The 12,968-nt window shown below is 34.7% G+C and overlaps 1 long non-coding RNA gene across 14 annotated transcripts in view; it reads right to left on the bottom strand.

Annotated features, from left to right (window-relative positions):
* The window catches only part of LOC137490239 (uncharacterized), a 139,526-nt gene that overhangs the window by 124,325 nt on the left and 2,233 nt on the right, over positions 1-12,968 (bottom strand). For 8 of the 14 annotated variants that reach the window (XR_015493930.1, XR_015493932.1, XR_015493928.1 and 5 more), the window contains exon 2: positions 384-457. This is a non-coding gene — a long non-coding RNA (uncharacterized LOC137490239). Of the gene's footprint in view, positions 1-383; positions 458-7,616; positions 7,652-12,968 lie in introns of all 14 variants that reach the window. The other 6 variants (XR_015493924.1, XR_015493926.1, XR_015493925.1 and 3 more) reach the window with 1 other exon arrangement.

Raw genomic sequence — 12,968 nt, 5'->3', positions numbered from 1 at the left:
CTAGCTCTGTTTCACATTTTACTTTGACAGAAACTGGCATAATGTCAATGGTACAGACACACAAACACACACAACTTGCCAAACAATGGCATGGGAAAGGTTAGGCTACAGCAGTTTCTCACAACCATCCGCCACATTCTTTAATTATATTATACACTTTCTTGATTTTCTAGATTGATGAAGTGACAGCATTCTGGATTTTGGCTTTAGCATGTATGGTGGCTCTGAATTGTCAAATCATCTTTCAAAATACTTTCTACAGATGTAAAAAAAAAAAAAAAAAAAAATCAAACCTGATCTGATTATTTTTATGATAACTTTCTTTTTTAAAGTGCAAAAATGTCAGATTCAGTGTGCAAAACATTAGACTCATTATTACTTACCTTAGTTGAGTAATTGGTCGGTCATTGACATGGACACTCCATGAGGTGAAGCATAATTTGGCCACTTCATTCATCTAAAATACAAAAAAGCAAAACATATCTTAATAAATCTAGAATAATTTAGCTTCAGTTAAAGTACATAAAACCACTAAAGAATTCATTTCAATTTATTTTTCTCGTAAACTTCAATTTTCTTTCTTCAACGTTTTTTTTTTTTTTTTTTTGGAGGGCTTCTATAGATTATTAATTGTTAAGATCCTCATACATCAACTCTTGCCCCTTCATTTAAGTCTTTGACAGAAGTAATGATGTTTTGGCAAATTGTGCAGTAACTGATATAACTGCTCTATTAGCAACACCACCAGTGAAACTTTACTTTGATATTTTGTAGTTTTGATATAAGGGTAATTCGCCTTATTTATAATTCCAGCCTATCAAAGTCAAAGAAAGATTAACATACTGCAGTTTGATTAACTAAGATTAGTTTTTTTAAGAAAATAAATAATTTAATTATGATTAGCATTTTTAAAATAACAAAAAAAAAACTGATTTAGAGGCACATAAAGAGGCTGTTAGTGGAATGAGACAAACTCACAACCACACGGGTGAGAAAATGATGGTATAGACAGGAAATTCTGAGAATTTATGTGAGTCTTAGGGCAACAAAGAATTAACAAGACCACAACATTTGTTTGTTGGTTTGCCTCTGATACTTTACAAACTCTGGATTTCCTTCCGCTAAAACCTTTGGCTGAAAAGTATCTAAATTTAGGTTGTTCTGCAACCCACAAAAAGCAAGAACATGGATAAACTTAACCATGTGCGATTTTAAGCATGTTGGGTTGTTTCTTTAGGTTGAATTGTGCTTGTTTGTTTAACAAGTATGATATGAATCATGTGTTGTCATATGACAAATTTCACATCCATAACTGCAAGTGGTCTAAAATAAATAGTAGCTTTATTTATTTATTTATTTATTTTTTTGTGGTGGGAATGGGGGGATCTAAAAAGAACACACAGTATTTTAGGGAAGTAATTACAATACTCTTAAATTCATATTTTTTTATCCAAATTTATCATACTGTCAGAATCGTATAATCTTAAGTCTTATATATCCATGCCTATGCTATATAGATGACAGGACCCTGATCACTAATAAAATGCTTTTTATTAACACAAATGCTTACAAACCTGTTTTTGTGGCAGATATAAGGGACTTTGTGAACTCTGTGCTGGTAGCACCAGCTGGCATATGAATACATTGCATAAAAAATTTGCACAGGAATTTGTGTAAAATCTTGTGCTAAGGGTCTATAGACCCATGCACCCACAAACCCATCCACAGGGTAACACAAAATCCAAAAAAACAAAAAACATATATAACCTAAAATATTATACAACGTGCTTAGGATAAACAACCCAGAATTTTTTGTGCGTTTCCCCCTAACCAAAATTCTTTGTGGTCCATTCTAAGCAAAGAGAACAGGATTACCATTTTTTAAACCGTCTAAGTAGAAATGCATTAAAAAACACAGTCATAAGTAACTCCTTGATGCAAAGCCATTGAAGCTCAATGAAACATTCATTATATGTGCATTAAAGGCACTTCATGAGGAGTGGCTGTGACTGAAGAAGGGGTCAACACTACAGAGAGCCTTTACTTGTCAGAAGGGATGCAATTCTCCTCCAATAATTGTAATTCAGCAATAAGGAGCTTACAGCTCTTGTTATCCGCGTGATAGAGAAGTGAACATGAAGAGTACCATGGGGAGAGCAATACAAGAGATTATCGTTCGAGAGGGTCTCCCTCACCCCCTCTCACCTAACCTAACATTGGCTACAGGTCAGCCATCTCTAATAGTGGTCTCGTTTTTTGGAGTGGACAAAGGTAAGCTTGTTCACCCTCGTGGGGACAGAGTAATGAACATTATGGCCTGGTTCACTAACATGCTAAAGGACGACCACCAAAAAGAGCTTGAAGGTTCATGCTTGATTGGACAGCATTTGATAAACATTCGCTTTTGGAGAGGTCTGTTCTTATTACAAGAGAGTTTGAGTGTGTTTTGTATTTTTGCCCTATCTAGGCGTTTCTGAAAACATGTCCCAGGATATAATCAATGGGGTGTTCATATATGTAATAATACAAGCGTAATCTAGCAAATTAACTCTTGGCAAATGTAATCTATATCACAGTTTTTGTTTTCAATTGTTTTGCCACAAATTTCAGAACACTGAGGTCAATTTTGCAGGATCATTGGTTCACGTATTCCTTTTATCATACAAATACTACAATGACATAACTTTAGATTGCCAGCACACAAGATACACATCGTTTCAATAAACAATCTTTGAATATTGTTGTTTAAAATATATGATACAGGTTTCATTATGGTTTATCCATTAGTGTCGAGGGAACAGTACAGACAGTGGATAGACTGAACTAGTTTTATTCATTCCATCATAATGTAGGTTTACTGTATTTTTTTCTCACTGCACGTCCCCATATAGAAAGTTGATATATGGCAACATCTGCAAATTGCAATTGGATTCCACATACTGTATATAAAATGTCATAACAGTCAATAATTTGTCAAAACAGTGCAAAAATCACTGTTTAAATTTTTTTCAACCATATCATACATATATACAGTATCTGTATGTGTTTATAAACAGCCATATAGATACCAATACATTAATTCATTCATTTTCTTGTCGGCTAGTACCTTTATTAACTCGGGGTCGCCACAGCGAAATGAACCACCAACTTATCCAGCAAGTTTTTACGCTGTGGATGCCCTTCCAGCCGTAACCCATCTCTGGGAAAGATACCTATACAAATTACAGGTAATATATCTGTAGGGGTAAATATATATAATATAATATATTTATGTAACATATACAGGTATGTACACATTTGTAATTCTAATAGTTATAAAAAAATTGCAATATTTTGACATGTATGACATATTTTATATTTGTGCAATTCATTTATTCATTCATTCATTCATTTTCTTTTCTGCTTAGTCCCTTTATTAATCTGGGGTTGCCACAACAGAATGAACTACCAACTTATACAGCATATGTTTTACGCAGCCGATGCCCTTCCAGCTGCAACCCTTCATTGGGAAATATCCATACACATTTATTCACACACATACACTACGGTCAATTTAGCCTATACCCAATTCACCTATAGCGCATATCTTTGGACTTGTGGGGGAAACCGGAGCACTCATAAGAAACCCACACGAACACGGGGAGAACATGCAAACTCCACACAGAAATGTCACCTGACTCAGCCGAGGCTTGAACCAGCGACCTTCTTGCTGTAAGGCGATCGTGCTACCCACTGTGCCACTATGACGCCCTTGTGAAATTCATATGATTTATTATGTCACATATTGAATTTGCATATATTTATATATATCAGATTTCTATTTTGGGATCTGTGTTTCCATCAGTCTGGTCTTGTGGATTTGGTCACAGGTTTGCTTCTACATCACAGTGGTGTTTTCATTAGTCAAAAATCTTGGAAAAAACCTTCTTTCAATATGACATTGGTCTGTTGTGATTGGGCTTTCTTACATACAGTACAGTAATGTCAAACGTGAAAACATTGTCTGTAAAAGTGATACATGGAACAAATATATATATATATATATATATATATATATATATATATATATATATATATATATATATATATATATATATATATATATATATATATATATATATATATTTGTATATATGGATTACTTTATTTGTAATCCATATATACAGTTGAAACCAGAAGTTTACATACAATGGAACATAACCATTAAAAAAAAATGTCTGATGTTAAATCATACTAAATGTTTACTATTTTAGTTCCGTTAGATATCCTAAATGATTTACATTTGCTAAATGGCAGAATAATTAGAGAATTTTTATTTTGAGAATTATCCTTGAGGAGGGTATCCTTTCACAAGCGTCTCACAATAGTTTAAAGAAATTTTGGCCCATTACTCCTGACAGATTTGGTGTAGTCAGATTTGTAGGCTGTCTTGCTTGCACAAGCTTTTTCAACTCTGCGCACAAATTTGAGAGGATTGAGATCAGGGCTTTGTGATGGCCACTTCAAAACATTCACTCTGTTGTCCTTAAAGCACATTGTAACTAATTTGGCTGTATGCTTAGGGTCATGGTCTGTTTGGAAGAGCCATTTGTGGCCAAGTTTTAATTTCCTGGCTGATGTCTTGAGATGTTGCTTCAGTATTTCTACATAATGTCCTTTCTTCATGATGTCATCTATGCTGTCAAGTGGACCAGTTCCTCCTACAGGAAACAGTCGGACAACATGATGCTGCCACCCCCATACTTCACAGTTGGTATGGTGTTCCTAGACTTGTAAGCTTTCCCCTTTGTCCTCCAAATGTAACACTGGTCATTGTGGCCAAACAGTTTAATCTTATTTCCATCAGACCACAGGACATGTCAAAAAATTATTATTTTCCCAGTGTAATTTAGCAAATTGTAATCTGACTTTTTTTGTGGATTCTGGCTTGTTGATTTTCCCATGTTGTCACAAAATGAAGCAGTGTTTTTGAGGTTTTCCTTAAATACTATTCTACAGTTGTGCCTGCAATTAACTCAATTGTCAATTAGCCAATCAGAAACTTCCAAAACCTTGACACCATCATCTGAGCTTTTTTCAGAGGCATAATATTCTTATTGTATGTAAACTTGGCTTTCAAGAAAAGTTATAACAATTACTAAAAATATATCTCTCATTATTCTGCTATTAACCATAGCAGAAACAAATTTGATAATCCTAACTTACCTAAAAAAGAAAAAGTTTATTCACATTAACATCTGACTTTTTTTTAAATGGTTATGTGCCTTTTTATACAATGTATGTAATCTTCTGGTTTCAACTGTACAAATCAAGTCAACATCATCATTAAAAAAAAAAATTCTGAAAAAAAAGGAAACATATTCAACATTGTCATTGTCACTGCTGTTAAGAACACATCACATTTGTGATTTCTAGATTTACAGTAATTGCTATTTAAAACAAATATGCCACGTGGGCAATGAATGACTGCTGACATGTCAATGATGATTAACCTAAACTTTCAAAGCTAAGCTAAATATTTTCGAAACAAATAAGCATAAACATGCTACACTTTTCCCTGTTTTCCTACTTTACAAAATGCACACAAGACGTATTGTATAAAACACTGAAAGATTATGTATGCAAAAGCTCTATTAGCACAAAGCATCACAGAGCAAACTGTCTGTTTCCCTGCTAAACTGCATCTATGAATCAATTCAAAAGGCTTTCATTTAACAATTTAAAGGAAATGAAATGCAGTCGTACGATGCAAGCGTCTTTCAATCTGCCCACATCATTCCATATCCTGTCAGTTTCTTTATGGCACAACAAAGCCGAAATAACGATAAGCACCTGGATCTCCACGGACTCCGTGTTAGAACCAATTGGCGGTTACTGATAAATTAGGGTGGGATCCAAACTGGTCATGACACTCACTGACTCCCTTCAGGTTGACGTCAGCGACATGAAGTGACTCTTTATGTGCAGCACGTCCTGTGGCTGGAATGTACCGCAATAAAGAGGCAGAGAAGCGTCTGAGTGAAGGAGAAAGAAAGAAGCAGTGACAGCCTCCCTCCCGAAAAACACCCCGTGAGAATTCACTCCTACACGTCTGGGCTTCGCATGTGCCATGTTTACAATCACACAAACCATGTGTTGCACTTTCCAGGCCTCAGACGCCTCAAAAGCATCGCGAGCGCCCTGAAAGACTTCAAATCACCTTGCTTGATAAATGTGGACATAAATTTCCCGCAACCAGCCTGTGAACTTTTGCCATTCTGCGCTCTGCTTTAAAACTACAATTTGTGGCGTGCATCACAGTGCGGTTTAAGTGCTCTTGAAAGGCTACATTTTTCCTGAATGACAAAAATAAGATTAACAAAAAAAATTGGTATCCTTTTCCATAGAGGAAGACAGGCTTTCTTCAGCGTAGATTATATCCTTTGAGCAGAATCACAGATGTTGACACTGTTGTGCTAGGTTAAGATAGACTCTAAAGCCCATTGTTTCCCTTCACTTTCATTCGTTATTGTATTTTTTTTTTTTTCAAACTTTTTCTCCCACTCTTGCTTTCCGGCTTGCCCCCTCCGCTCTGATACTTGGCCCTGGCCAGTCGGACTGTGCTGAAAGGCCTTTAGATGGTGACTAGAGCTCCAGGGGGTCTTTCTGCCAACCATGGCCTGGGGAAAGGGCTGTATTGTGGAGATCAGCAGGCAGTCCCGGCTTCCTCAGTGGCCTCCGTCCAATAAGAATAATGTGAGTGCCAGGGTTAAGGGTCACCCAACTTCTAGAGTCTCCCCCACTGGGCTTTCACTATACCTGCCCTATCCCTATCAGTGCATCTGGTCAAGAGACGACAACAACTAGAGAAACGCCATCAAGAAACAGGCTCTTAACACTAAGTGGAATTTGGATAATTCTATTCTGTATTCTAATTTGGCCTTTTTAACATGGTCAAAACCACAGCGTGTCTGCATAGATACATGACAGAGATTAAAGAGCAATTGAAAAAAAGTTGTTTTTGCCTTGTACATATTTGCACGCCTAGTAATAATCAACAAAAACTTTTAAACAAAGAAACTGACAGCACGAGTGTTTAAATGTACAGACATGCAGACATGAGCCATAGAATGTTAATGTTAAAACATACAAACAGATTGTTTGTTGCTCGAGTTACAAATTACAAATAATAATTTTTTTTTTCTTGACACAGTGGTTATTTTCTTTAGTTTTCAGTTCTTTTTGGTAACCTCATTTAGTCTAAATAAAAATATAACATATTTATAGATATTACTTTGCCAGAAACACTGTAAAAAGTGATTTAATTTATTTTAATTAAAATAAAGTAACTCACTTTATTTAAAAAGTAAGCAAAACCATTGCTTTTGAAGTGATTAGTTGACTGAAAAAGTGAGTAAATTAATTATTACTATAATTATAAAAATAAGTTAACAAAATACTCCCAGTACTGGGTTGCACATGGAAGGGTATCTGCTGTGTAAAACATATGATGGATAAGTTGGCAGTTTATTTCACTGTGGCGACCCCTGATGAATAAAAAGAACTAAGCCAAAGAAAAATGAATAAATGTTAACAAAATAGTTCACCCTAACATGTCAGTTAAAACGTTTACTCACCCTTTGCTTGTTTCATGTCTTTGAGTTTCTTTCTTCTGTAAAAATTAATAAATTAGAAAATAATAATAGTAAAATGAAATAGGAAAAAAACATGTGTGAGGCGGAAGTGTATATCAACAATTGGCAACAATTCTGCGACAGTTCTTACAAATGACCTGTTTTTGTTTGGTGTCTGTGACTTTAAAACCAAGATATTCTTATAATATCAATGTAATGTTTTTCTTTGATATTAATTCCTCTATTAACGGTTCTGAAGTGGCAAATGCCATCATCCTACTTGTTCGCACTTACCTGTTGGTTTGTTATTTATTGTGGATGTTCTACATAGTTTGGTTGTGCAATTTTGCTAATAAAACGGTCACACACAGACAGCAATCACGCATTAGCTCTGGGTGAGGAAAAATAAAAAAATATATATATTTTATATCGCAGCCTCTTGCGATTATCTAATCACAACATTTCAAACGTGATTGCGATATGATTTCGATTAATCACACAGAGTTGAGTCATACAAAAAATGTAACATATTTTAAAAGGAGGCCTGGCACATAACCCCACCCCTGAATCCATAGGGGATTTATTAGGGGATAAGCAAAACATACTAAATTTTACAAATAAGATTTTAATGAATTAGCCTCTAAATCAAAAAGTTACGAATTTCCATTAGATAGCGTTGGGAAACCTGTAAAAATTGACTTCCATAGTATCTGTTTTTCCTATATGGAAGTTCTAGCTTTCTTAAAAAATGTTTTTGAGTTTTTTTTTTTTTTTTGCTTTTTTTCAACAGATGAAAGAAACAAAGACAAAGAAAAATGTTTGGAACAACTTGAGGGTAAGTAAATAGTGAATAAATAAATTTTTGAGTGAACTATCCCATATTTAGACTTAATAGTCAACTTAATAGTCAACTACTGTAGTTTCAATAGTTTCAACTCAATAGTTTCAAGCTACAAATTTACTTTTTTTATTTTTGTCAACTGTTCACTTTTAGGGCAACGGATTACTGACTTTTTAAAGTAAAGTAATTAATAGCTTTTTAGTAAAATAAGTCAAGTAAAATGTATTTAAAAGTAACCCTGGTTTGATTTTTTGAAGAGCACAACTAACAGCAGTTTAATTTAGTAAATATCATTTAACAAACACACAAATTGAACAATCCAAAAACATCCAGTCAATCACAAGTTTTTTAAAAACCTGGTAGCAATTTTATTGACACTTTTAATGTTTCTGTAATGCAGCCTAAAAAAGAGAAAAAAAAAACTTAACATTATAGCTCATGGCTTAACAAGCTACAAAGTACCTTCCCCAACACCACTGACAATGAACAGGACAATCTACTGCTGTGTTTTGCTCCAGCAGTTTTGTTTAATGTGTGAAAGGGTCATCTCTGTGTGTGCACTGCACATGTATGCCGTTTCATCACGGGACTGGATGCCTGAAGACAGAGTATGTCAAACATTCAGTCATGCTTTAAGCCAGATCTCTCCTTCACCTTCTTATCTTGACATCGCGCTTTAGCACCGGGGAGTTCCAAACCTCATGCCCACATGGCTCATCAGCCAGCAGAACATAAACATCTGAGTGAAAGCCAGGGAATGAACCACTACTTAACTTCAGTGCATGTCTATTACCAGCACCATTTCTGTAAAGCCATAAAGCCATCCGTTTGTCTCCTGGGTAACCATAATTTAAATATTGTAGGGATGGGTGATTTAAACTGTATTACACATTTATTATTATTTTTTTTTTTCGGATATGCATTGCAATGACGATATCATTGACGCATATGCACTGTATAAACAGGGAGGCATACAAAAGAGATACTGTTCATATACTACTTAATTCAGACTGGAAGCACCCTCATGTATATTCTTCACATATGAATCACAGTATAAGACATCGAGCAACCACTGTAGCTGAGTAAAGTAATAGTTTAAAATTCTGTCATTATGTACTCATCCTTTTCTCGTTTCAAACCTTTATTATATTTTATTTTATTCTGCTAAACACAAAAGAAAATATATTGAAAAATGCTGGAATCCTGTAACCAGTGAATTCCATATTTGTTTTTCCTACAAATCAATGGTCAATTTTTACAGGTTTTCAGTTTTCTTCAAAATATCTTCTTTAGTGTTCAATAGAAGAAAGAAACTCAAAGGTTTAAAACCACTTGAGGAAGCAAATGTTCATTTTGGGGTGAATTATCCCTCAAAAATAAAACAACTTAGACATTTTTGCAATATTTGGATCATATGTGTTCTTCAATATACTTTGGGTGTTTTAATTTGTGCTTTAAAATGTTTATAAAGCAATCACATTTAATCAATAGAGGCTTTAGCAGGGGTGTTCAAACTCGGTCCTGGAGGGCCGGTGTCCTGCATAGTTTAGCTCTAACTTCCTTCAACACACCTCCTTGAAAGTTTATACATAGAAAGAGCTTGATTAGCTGTTTCAGGTGTGTTCAATTGGGGTTGGAACTAAAATATGCAGGAAATCGGCCCTCCAGGACCGATATTAGACACATTTTTTTTAATACATCTATGTACAAACCCTTTTTAACTGTGATAATTCATTTGACAGCACCAATAAAGGTTATATACAGGCCTAGCTATGTATAAATATGTTAATGTGTTATATAAAAATCAGATACAAACACCACCACACTTAATCAAAATCCAGAAGAACATAAATAACGTACATTGCAATGTAACCGCTGCAATGAAATCACCGTCTTGGTTAGCAATAATACATGTCTTTACTGGCGTTTAAACAACCGTTATGTGAAAATCGAGATGCGCAGCAGATGTGAATGTTTGGTGATGGTAAGTTCATTGACAGAATAAGTAGTTCACATATATCTACATTTCAATGTGGAAAAAAATATAATAAATTATTTTACTTGCCAGACAAGTTTTGGTTGTTTAAAAAAAAAAAAAAAAAAAACTTGAAATGTAAAGATTACAAAAAAAGTTGAAAACAAGACAATATTTTACTTGATTCAAGAATAAATAGATATTTGGACTAGGAGTCAAGCAAAAGAAGCATTTTTGCATTGTGATTATTCCATTTATGTACCTGAATACTGTTTGACTATCTTATAAAACTATCCCATATTAAAATATTTAATTAATTAATAATTAAAATATCGTAATATCACATTTTCCAATATTTTGCAGCCCTACTATACAAGTGTGATTTCTTCCTCATGTTGTAAAAATAAATGATACATTGTGATATTGTCTGGTCACAAAAAGATGTGATATTATGTGAATTGGATGTATGTCAGTTGTAGCCTCGCTGTTTGTAAACAGTCTCATACATATTCAACAATTTATCGCACATGTGCTACTGTAAAACATTTATTAACTGCACAAACCATTTTTGTACAATAGTACAGCTCTGAATGAACCAGTTCCAAACTGTAGCAGCAGAATCCAGATTGTAGGATTTACTTTTCTTATCGTGGAAAGACAAATTTTTATTGTGGGGAGAATTTTTACTATTATATCGCAAACAATAATATGACATCCATCCCTATAATATTACCCATAATAGTAAGTAAAGAAACTGCAATTAAAAGTCTAAAATGACAATATTCCAATCTTCCCTGCCATCCCCAAGCACAAAAATCATTCTGACTAAACTTTTATGATCTGACCCCAGGGTTACAATACAATGGACTTCAAAACGAGCCTTCTTACCCCAGATCAGAGCCTTCTGCTTCAGTCAAGGCTCTGAGGGGCTGTCACTGGTGATGTACTGCCGTGAAGCCTGCACCCTGACCCCACATAACAAGTACATTAACCTCTTCAGAGATGCACCACTCCAGCCCTAAAACTCTGACCCTAAAGCCCCTCTCGTGGCCACGGGAGGTCCCTCCAAACTCTGCATGATCACTGCATTGTCTGCCCAGCTTCTTTGTGCGCGTTGCCAAATAATGTTCCTCTATCCCGCTATGATGCTGCAAAACCCCCTTCCAGTCGAGACAAGAGGGAGAGAGAGCATTCTGTTGTGCCCAGCGTGAGTGCTCTCCCAGCGGGATGGTGAGGGCAGCTCGACTGGGCGTCTGCAGGTACTTTTCATCCAGCCTGGCAGGCGAGTCTCAGCGCCCTGCTGCTGGAAATTAGTCGTCGACTGGCCTCTCTTTCTGTCGGTGTCAGACATGGGCCCCTGATGAGAGATTTGTTGATATGATAACTTGATTAGGCCTCGAGGCTTGGTGGCGGAGTACCAGAGAGACTCTGCTCCCAGTCCTTAACCTCTCCTCGGGAGACTGCAATTAAGACTTGGTAATTGGTGAATTTGGCAGTCTGATTCAAATAGACTTTTTTTTTGGTTCTCTGCTTATTTTGGTTTCTTAAAATGTTTTAAATATTGGTATCAACTTTTTGGTGCTTTTCAAAGGCATATTAAAATCATGCAACATGCTGAAACTGTGTTATCTTATGAACAGTTTCATATTGGGTTTATATTGATTCTTTTAAAGGGATAGTTCACTCAAAAAAAAAATAAATAAATAAATAAATAATTCTCAATTTACTCACCCTCCTGTGGTTTCAAAACATTATGAATTTCTTTCTTCTTTTGAAAACACAAGAAGACATTCTGGAGAAAGCTGAAAACCTGTAACCATTCTTCCATTGAAGAAAAAACAAATACAATGGAAGTCAATTCTTACACTGCAAAAAATGCTTTTCTTGCTTAGATTTTTTGTCTTGTTTCTAGTCTAAATATCTAAAATTTCTTATATCAAGAAGCATTTTCTAGACAAGCAAAACATATTATCTTGTTTTGAGAAATTATATGCCAATATTAAGTGAGTTTTTCCTTAAAACAAGCTAAATAATCTGCCAATGGGGTAAGCAAATTAATCTTGTTTTTGCTTTTGACGTAAGATTATTTTGCTTACCCCATTGGCAGATTTTTTTTTTACTTGTTTTAAGGAAAAACTCACTTAATATTGGCATATAATTTCTGAAAACAAGACAATATGCTTTTCTTGTCTAGAAAATTCTTCTTAATTTAGGAATTTTTAGATGTTTGGACTAGAAACCAGAAAAGCATTTTTTTGCAGTATAGCTTTCTTCAAAATATCCTGTTTAAAAAAAAAAAAAACTCAAATACGTTTTAAACAAGTTGACTTTCAAACTCAAATTCATTTTAAACAAGCTGACTTTTATAGAAGTAAAATGAAAAATGCTATGAAAGGCAATGGTTACAGATGTCCAGCTTTCTTTAAGATATCTTCTTTTGAAAAACTCAAATATGTGTTAAACAAGTAGGATGATTACATTTTTTTTTTTTTTAAATTAAAACTTTCTCTTTAAGAATATACAATGATAAGGATGATTA

The sequence above is a fragment of the Danio rerio genome, chromosome 6 (assembly GCF_052040795.2).
Source record: "Danio rerio strain M-AB ecotype USA chromosome 6, GRCz13ab, whole genome shotgun sequence".
Lineage (NCBI taxonomy): Eukaryota > Metazoa > Chordata > Actinopteri > Cypriniformes > Danionidae > Danio > Danio rerio.
The sequence above is the reverse complement of the archived record's forward strand: the minus strand, read 5'-3'. Positions and strand labels throughout refer to the sequence as shown.